A 10,747-nucleotide genomic window follows, 5' to 3' on the forward strand; every position below is an offset into this window, starting at 1 on the left:
TTTAATCATATTTAGTCAAGGATATATATATATATATATATATATATATATATATATATATATATATATATATATATATATATATATATGAATTTCATGTTGGAATGGCTCAACATAAGGAAATTCTGTATATGGGTCCATTATTTGCGTTCTAAAATTCAATTATGATTACGGCATCCCTTTTTCATAATCTGAATTATGAGAACTTGGCAAATTGAAATGGAAATAGTATAGCAAAAGACTGGTTTAGTCTTTATGTGAGACATCATGAATCGTGTCCCATATGCTTCGGATATAGGCTTGATTACATGTGCTATATTCATCCTTTCTAAAATTTTCCAAATGCCTGGTTAAGAAGGGAAACGGTTTAGAATTGGATATGACTAAAAGGATTAAACAATTGTCGAGGACAATCTAAGGTTTACCAAAGATTGGTTGCTCAAGGACAATTGGAAGTATAGTGATAATTCTGGAAGGACCATATTGACATAATCTGTAAGGAGGCAACTCTTGTTCAGAAGTGATAGTCAAAATGGAGTCTGGAAATGTTTCAAAGTTAGATTAGGAAACTTAATGCAAGAAGGATGTTTCCAAGGAACTGATCTCCTTTGGAATGCTCTGTAATGGGTGTTGTCAAGTCTTTCTGACTTTGTGCATAATCATTACAAGAGGATCAATGCATATAATTTTAGAATCTAACAGATTTCATTAAATGGCATGAGTTTGGAATTCTTTCATTTGCAGTAAGGATTTGGGACTGTGAAAAGAGCATCGTGGAGTTATGTTCACTTGATCTATTTCACAAAGTAAAGATCATAGACAAACATAGTATGCATACTTGGTGTATGGCATTACGAGTGTTTAGAAAACATAGTGTACATGCTTAGAGCATGGGACTACTATTGTTTTAAATTCAAGAATAAAGTTGATAGCTGAAACAATATACAATGAATAATGTGTAATCCTATGGTGATAAATAAAAGGTGTTTTATTTATGTTCATAGGTTTTGATACCATATTGGATTCTATTATTCTTGTGTTTCATTTTGCATGTTTTGACTTCCAGAATAAACTAGGTTATTCTTCTGGAATGACTAAGTTATTCAAACCATCCACAGTCGGTCATATGTTGGAAGTAGATATTAATTAAGACTGGCATGGGTTGGCTTGTAGAGGTCTAAGGTGTTGGACAAAGGGCTACAACACTCATGAGTGCTCATAAGTTCTGAGTATTGGATTCAACCCGCGCTCATTGGAATCACTTCATGGATTTTATCACGAGTGATCATGAGACGATAATATCTTATATTCTTCAAACCTAGAGATATGAGTTGTTACTATGAGTTGGTTGTACATTGATTGCACGAAAACGCACTTGGTAACTCGGTGTTATAAAACATGCCTTTGTGTATGATTCAACAAGTAGTAGAACAAGCAATATGAGTCGAAGTTTATCCATTCCTTTTACCTTCAGGATAAAAGCGATATATGTGGGCCCCTCGATGATTTGATGATGACAAATGGAAGTGCACGGCCGGGCCAGGACTGATTTGATTTGTTCAATTAGTCAGTTGTCATAAATCAGAAATCGGGAAACAACAAATGGACAAAGAGAATGATTATGATCCATGTCTCAGTCCATACGATATCTAGAATGGAGGAATATATGATCCCTTATCTAATGGACAAGTCATTGACAAAGATTAGACTTTATCTACAAGGTCAGAGTTCGACAGAAGCTTTTGAGAGCTACGATTGCTAGTCGGTTCTCTGAAGTCATACGCAATAATAGTTTTAGACTTATCCAAGTAGGAGACTATTGGATTAATGTCTAAATCCATAACTATAATTGGTAAGACTTGACCTGACCCGGCATGGTCCATTTGGGTTGCATGGCATCATGCACTTGGATAGACATAATGAGAGAAATAAGACACTTATGGTTATTAATATATTATAAGTTCTAGTATATTAATAATATTAAATAAGATTATTTAATTAGTATTGATCAAGAATTAATCTAGGACTAATTAAGTGATCAAAAGAAGACTAATTAAATATATGGGTTGATTGTGTAAATCATCCATACTTATATAGTGGGCTAATGCTCCATGGATTATCTAGTTGGGCTAAAACCCATATGATGCTCCATGGATGATCCATGTTGTTTTGTACCCATGGATCATGGAAATGAAAGGCCATGACAATTAGGGTTTGCATGGTGTAACCCTTACTATATATGCATCTTATTCTTGACCAAAATCGGCACTAGTGTGTGTAATAGAAGGGCTAGCCGATTTTCATGAAGTGTAGAATTCTCTCAAGTTATTCCAAGTGTATTTGGTGTTGTGTGAACCATTTGAGGTGTCACACTTGGGGCACTAGACACTCAAGCTTCATGAAGACATTCTACATCAAAGAAGTATGTATTCTATCTTGTTATATTCAATGTTTTATAGCTTAGATTAGGATAATACCTTGGATGTTCATATTTGCATGTATACTAGAGAAAACATAGATCCAAGGTATTTAGGGTTGCATGTACACTTAGGAGTGTTAGAATGCTCAAAACCCAACAATTATAAGTTCTAATACATTAATATGAAATCACATTATTTAATTAGTATTGATCAAGAATTAATTTAGAATTATTTTAGTGATGAGCCAAGTTCATTTAGGTTGGGATAAGCTTGCATGGATAGTCGACGGAGTTTTTAACCCATGGTTCCTATGCAAATGAAAGGTCATGGGTATTAGGGTTTACATGAATGTAACCCTAATCATCCACGCTATATAAAGAGGTCTATGGTTCATGAAATGGGACTAATGCATACACAAAAAGAGGGCAAGGCCGATTTCATAAGAGTGAACCTAAGTAACCTTCTTCTCAAGTTATTCCAAGTGTTTTTGGTGTTGTGTGAACCATTTGAGTTGCAAAACTTGGGGCACTAAGCTCTTATTTGTTCAAGACTTCAAGCTCCATCAAAAGGTATGTCATTCTACTAGGTTCTTGTATTGTATATACTTCATATTATGCTAGTTAGGATGAAACCTTGGAATATTGAATATTTGCGTGTATAATAGTGACAACATAGATCCAAGGTTTATAGGGTTGCATGTACACCATAGGAGTGTTAGAATGCTCAAAACCCATCAGTAAGCTGCTTTAAAAGTTGCATCAAGCAAACTGTCAGAACATGAAAAAGCGTGAATGGAAAATCAACACACATTTATACCCTTTGCATTTGATACTTTCGGTTTCCTTGTGCCAGAAGCTGTGGAGCTACTCAATAGAGTCCAACGGGTCATGCATAATAATGTTATGACTCCAAGATCTATAGATGTTTTTCATCCAAAGAGGGGTTGCAACACACTTGTGGGTCATTTACCCGCTATGTCTAAGTAATTCTTTCTTATGTCAAATCTGAATGATAAACAAAAAATTGATGATTATCTTAAATTTGATCAAACTTAAATAAATAGTATGTAAGTCATTAAATTATATTTTTAAATCATTGTATTTAGAATCATTAATTTTATGAAATATTAATCTATCAACAATAATAATGAAATATTTTTTGAAAGTCTCTCTCTCTCTCTCTGTATATATATATATATATATATATATATATATATATATATATATATATATATGTATATAACTTGAACATTTAATAATATTAAAACATTAGAAAGAATAATTTGCATCATTAATAAAAAATTTACATAAGTAATTTGCATCATTACTAAAAATTTTAATAAATGAATTTGTCCTTTCTTTGTTTTACAGATATAGGATGATTTTTGTACCATTTACTGGTATAGATAATCATAAACGATGAATAACTTTTGGAGCAGGGTTACTTTCAAGTGAAAGCATTGAATCTTACTCATGGCTACTATATGCTTTCAAAAAAGCATTTTCTAAAGAGCCAAATGTGATTGTGACAGACCAAGATGTTGCAATTTTACAAGCAGTAGCAGCTATATTCAAGAATGCAAGACATAGATTGTGTATGTGGCACATATCACAAAAATTTACTAACAAGGTTAGTATAAAATCATAAAATGTTTTTTTATTTAATATAATTGTTTTTTTTAATTATATATATATATATATATGTATATATATATATATATATATATGTATATATATATATATATATATATATATATGTATGTATGCAGTTCGGAAGTTATATAGCAAAAACAGATGTTTTGAAAAAGTTGATTGATCTAGTTTGGAATGAAACAATACTCAAAGAATATTTTGAATCAACATGGAAAAAATTAATGGATGAGTTTCACTTAAATGAAAACAATTTGTTTAACGAGATGTACAAAATGAGAGATTTGTGGATTGCTTCTTATTTCAAAGAATGCACATTCTCTGGATTGATGAGGACTACATCAAGATTCGAAGCTGAAAATTATTTCTATGGGCTACTCTCTAACTCAGATTTGCATTTGATTGAATTTTCAACTCATTTTGATACTGCATTAGAAGGACAGAGATGCATTCAAAGAAAAAATGAACATGATTCAAGATACACAAAACCGGATTGAAACTTGAAGTTGTGTAAGGCCCTGGAAACAAGGAACGTAACCAGTGATCAAGCAACTAACAATCAAATAAGATAAGAACGGAGTAGAAGATGAATGAACCAAGCTTTGCACACGTTAATGTCGAAGAAACGTCAGGTACAACTCGGACAGTGGTCGTACGGATAGTGGCTGTAAACTCTATCGACTGACAATAACTACTGACAGACTTTGACAAGCCTTTTATATAGGGGAAAGGCTGGCTGTAAACAGGTTTACGGCCGTAAACAGACTCTTAGCCGTAAATACATCCAAACAATTCTATTACATGACAAAAGACCCATTAAGACCTATACATCAGATAGCCTAGTCCAAACCATAAACTAGACCCTTCAATCTCCCCCTTGGTTTGAGGCTAGCTTTAACTTAGTCCTTTTCAACGATAAGCACATCAGACCCCCACCCCCATCATGCCATGCCACATCCCTTTTGTGATGATCTCTGCAACCATTTTCGTGTATTCTTTAGCATCATGCTCGAAGATCACTTCAGCCACTTTGATCTGATGATGTGACAAATGATGAATATCCCACTTTCCGAATTGAAGTATGTCTCTTTTGTCGAACAGGTGAAAGCAACCATTTGAAACTTAATGATAGCAATCGCAGTGGTGTCATCATACACCCAATAAATCATATTCGTAAGAGATCCATCACAGAAGTTCTTTAACACATGAATCTGCCTAACTTGGTTGGTCGGTGGCCACATCACAGTCTGGAAAGGCTGTTTTTTCTTGGGATCCAATATTTTAGGGAGTCTTTTAATGAAGGACTTGTTGGGTTATGAGCATTCTAACATTTCCTAAGTGTACATGCAACCCTAATAAACCTTGGATGTATATTTGTCTAAAATACATGCAAATTTCTTTTCCAAGGTTTATAACTTATCTAACATGGCATGGGGAACTTTTAAAGATAAAAGAACTAGATGAATTACATACCTTTTGATGAGTGTTGATTCCTTGGAGTTTGAGAGCCTAACACCAATATTGTGAATGCCTCAAATGGAAATCACAAATCACCACAAACTTGGAAAACCTTATGAAAGTGTATACTTTGCACTATAAATCGGCCACCACTTCTCACACACACTAGGGTGTCAATTCATGCAACATAGGCTTGTTTATATAGTGTAGATGATTAGGGTAAACCCTAATAACCCATGTCTTTTCGTCTTCCAAGGATCCATGGGTTAAAAGCTCCATGGATCATCCATGGACTTCCATATAAGCTAAGCCCATTCCGAAATTAGTGTTAGCCCACACCATATAAACATAATAGCCCATGATTTAATTAGTCTTCCTTTTAATCACTAAATCAATTCATAATTAACTTAATATTAAAATTTAATTAAATAACATGACTTTATATTAATATATTATAACTTATATTATATTAATAAAACGTAAGTATACAATTCTCATAATATTATCCATAAATCGTTTGGGTGAAGTGCTACCCAAATGGACCACGCCGGGTCGGGTCAAGTATATACCAAATAAGTTATGGACTTAGACACCTTATCCAACAGACTCCCACTTGGATAAGTCTAATAATTGTATTTGCCTATATTACTTCAGGAACTAACCGGCAATCGTAGCTCTCGAAAACTCTGTTGAACTATGAAGCGCCATCTTAGATAAGTGATCATAAAATCCTCTATTCTCATGATATCAGCCGGACAAATACATGGAACAACGTCTTACTTATTATCTGGCAGTTATTTCCTGATTTCCGATTTGTTTGACAAAGAACTTAACTGAACACATCAATTTAGTTCTGACCGGACCCGGTACATGGGTCAACACAAAATCATCGAGGGGCCCAGATATAGCTTCTATTTCTATAAGGAACAGATAAACTTCGACTCATATGCTTGTTCTACTACATGTTGAATTGCACAAAAAGGCACGTTTTATAACATCATGTTACTGATGCATTTTTGTGCAATCAATGCACAACCAACTCATAGGTAACAACTCATATCTCTAGGTTTGCAAACTTATATGATAGTATCGTCTCACGATCACCCGACATAAATTCCATAAAGTGCTACAAGTGAGCGTGGGTTTATTCTAATACTCATAACTTATGAGCACTCGTGAACGTTGTAGTAACCATTGCTATGTCTAAACACCTTTAGCCATCTACAAACCCAATTCATGACAATCTTGATTCATACCTACTTCCGACGTATGACCGATTGTGGAGGTTTGAATAAATTAATTATTCTGGAAGTCAAAACATGCGAAACTGAAACAGTAGTAACTAATTGACAATGATAGCAACACTTTACTCATAAATAAATCACAAATTTTATTCATCATCAAACATCGATTTTGTGACAACCCAAAAATTTCCATTCGGTAAAACCATCCACTACAATTGAAGTCAAATCTGTATCAACTAACTATCAAACTTTTGGGATAAGTTTGAGTGTTTTAAGGTTAGTGCTCCAGAGGATATCAGGAGAGAGGATACACTAGGGTTTAATATGTTGCAATAAGTGCCCAAACCTTCAAGAGTTTGGAATATTAAAGTCCAAAAATGGTATTCGGACCAAAAACCCTCAAGGCTCTATAAAGAAAATTTAGCCATTTTGGATTCATTTGTTACATTTCTAGCTAGAGAAAAATCGATTTTCTCTCTCAAGGATCTTCAACCGATCGCCCCCAACTGTGAGTACTTCAACCTAGAGTGTATATAAGTGTGTTATATGCGTTAATAACATGAAAATCAAGTCAAAACAACAAGATTTGGGAGTTTACCGCCCAAGAACATCTTGGAGAGTAAACTCCTTTACAAGGGCCAAAGTGTGCCCAATGTCCCTCCAAGCCTTGGGACAAAACCTATAGACTACCTTTACTTGTTTTAGACCCCCAAAACATTAAGAAACAAGGCAAGAAGTGAGTTCACGGCCAAGGAAGTTCTTTGGCCGTGAACTCCATTTTAGGGTGCCAAAATGCCCTAAATGCCTTCCATAAGCCAAGAGACAAGCATATGCCTTTACCTTGATGTGTCTAGGACCCAAAACAATCAAAATATCATCACCCATAAGTGTTTACGGCCGCAAACACATGACCATATGGTCCATGGGCCGTATACTCAAGATAGAGGTGTTTTGATGCCTCAAACACTTCCAAGGGCTTAGGCATGAATTTAGAATGCTTCTTTATGACCTTTAGGACCCTTATAAGTGAAGGGTTTTGAGCATTCTAACACTTCCTAAGTGTACATGCAACCCTAATAAACCTTGGATCTATGTTTGTCTAAGATACATGCAAATAATTATTTTTCCAAGGCTTATATCCTAACTAGCATGGCATGGGGAACTTGAATCAAATAAAGCTAGTAGAAACACTTACCTTGTAGCTGTAGTTGATTCCTTGGAGTTTTAGACCCTAGCACCAATAATGTGGATGCCTCAAATGAAAGTCACAAATCACCACAAACTTGGAACTTTGAGAGAATAGTCACACTTCTCTTGAAATCGGCCCTCACCTCAACATGTGTCAACTAGTGTTCACTAGCTACAACTAGTTTGATTTCAAGAGCCAAAGCCTCCTTTATATAGTGTGGTGGATTAGGGTTACATCCATGTAAACCCTAATACCCATGTCTCTTCATTTCCATGAGATCCATGGGTTAAAGCTCCATGGAGTATCCATGGACTTCTCCATCCAAGCCTAGCCCATTCCAAATAAGCATAAGCCCACACTATATAAATATAGAAGCCCATATTTAATTAGTAATATCTTTGATCACTAAATTAATCCTAGATTAATTATAGATCACTACTAATTAAATAATATGATCTTATATTAATATATTAGAACTTATAATATATTAATAAATCATAACTTGTACTATTCTCAAATATTATCCATAAATTGTTCGGGTGAAGTGCAACCCAAATGGACCATGCCGGGTCGGGTCAAGTATATACCAAATATAGTTATGGGCTTAGACACTATATCCAACAGTCTCCCACTTGGATAAGTCTAGTAACTATATTTGCAAGTATAACTTCAGGAACCGATCTGCAATCGTAGCTCTTTAAACTCTGTTGAACTAGAACGCGCCATTTAGATAAGTGATCATATAATCCTCTGTTCTAGATATCAGCCGGACAAACACATGGAACATTGTCTTGCTTATTGTCTAGCATTTGTTTCCCGATTTCCGATTTGTTTGACATAGAACTCAACTGAACACATCAATTTAGTTCTGACCGGGCCCGGTACATAGGTCAAAACAAAATCATCGAGGGGCCCAGATATCAGCTTCTAATCCAAGAAGGAACAGATAAACTTTGACTCATATGTTTGTTCTACCACTCATTGAATTACACACAAAGGCACGTTTTATAACATCGAGTTACCAATGCGTTTACGTACAATCAATGCATAACCAACTCGTAAGTAACAAATCATATCTCTAGGTTTGAAGACTTATATGATATTACCGTCTCACGATCACTCGAGATAAAATTCCATGAAGTGGTTCCAGTGAGCGTGGGTTGAGTCCAATGCTCAGAACTTATGACCACTCATGATTGTTGTAGCCATGTCCAACACCTTAGACCTCTGCAACCAATCATGACAGTCTTGATTCATACCTACTTCCGACATATGACCGACTGTGGAGGTTTGAATAATATGATATACCAAACATAATTATTCTGGAAGTCAAAACATGCAAAAGAAATATAGTAAAAGATCGACAAGAGATAGCAACACTTTACTCATAAATAAAACACCTTTTATTCATCATCAAATGTCAATTACACTTTACAAATTTCTGGGTTATCTAACTACTAAAACTTATATCATCCTTTAGCCCTATGCTCCGAGCATGCTGGAGATGCTTAACCCTACTCAGTCCCTTCGTGAGGGGATCTGCCGGGTTCTCATCCGATGATACCCTCTTCGCCATGAGGAGTCCTTCTTCAATTCGATGTCTGATAAAATGGTATTTTCTGTCGATGTGTCTGGATCTCCCGTGATCCCTTGGTTCCTTGGCTACGGCAACCGCACTATTGCTGTCACAGAAAATCTCCATTGGCTCTTTTATAGCTGGAACAACTCCAAGGTCTCCGATGAAGTTCTTTAGCCATATTGCCTCCTTTGCTGCCTCGCTTGCTGCTATATACTCTGATTCACAAGTGGAATCAGCCACTGTCTCCTGCTTGGAACTCTTCCAAGAAATTGCTCCTCCGTTTAGGGTAAAGACCCAGCCTGACTGAGAGCAGAAATTATCCCTATCAGTCTGGAAACTAGCATCACTATACCCTACAACTCTCAAGTCATCACTCCCACCGAAGGTAAGGACCCAGTCCTTAGTCCTTCGCAGGTACTTGAGGATATTCTTTACCGATGTCCAGTGTTCCTTTCCAGGGTTCGCCTGATACCTGCTAACCATGCTCAAAGCAAAGGCTACATCAGGTCGAGTACACGTCATAGCATACATGATCGATCCTACAGCTGAAGCATAAGGAAATCGACTCATTTCTGCTATCTCAGCCTCAGTACTAGGGCTTTGTGTCTTACTCAATCTAGCGTTACACTGAATGGGTAACTCACCTTTCTTGGAGTTATGCATGTTGAATCTTTTCAACACTTTGTCCAAGTAGGTACTTTGACTAAGTCCAATTAGTCTTTTACTCCTGTTTCTCAAAATCTTTATCCCTAGGATATAGGCAGCTTCACCAAGGTCCTTCATAGCAAAACACTTCCCAAGCCAGGACTTTACTTCCTGCAGGGTTGGGATGTCGTTTCCTATGAGTAGTATGTCATCCACATACAGTACCAAAAAACTGACTATGCTCCCACTAGCCTTGATATAGACGCAAGATTCATCTTCACTCCTTGAAAAGCCAAATTCCTTGACTTTCTCATCAAAGCAAAGATTCCACCTGCGAGGTGCCTGTTTCAATCCATAAATGGATTTCTCGAATTTACACACTCTATTAGGGTACTCGTTGCTGACATAACCCTCTGGCTGACTCATGTAAACATCTTCAGCCAACTTTCCATTAAGGAAAGCGGTTTTGACATCCATTTGCCATATTTCATAGTCATGAAATGCAGCTATGGCTAACAGAACCCGAATAGACTTAATCTTGGCTACTGGAGAAAAGGTCTCAT

Source organism: Lactuca sativa, chromosome 1 (genome assembly GCF_002870075.4).
Source record: "Lactuca sativa cultivar Salinas chromosome 1, Lsat_Salinas_v11, whole genome shotgun sequence".
Classification (NCBI taxonomy): domain Eukaryota; kingdom Viridiplantae; phylum Streptophyta; class Magnoliopsida; order Asterales; family Asteraceae; genus Lactuca; species Lactuca sativa.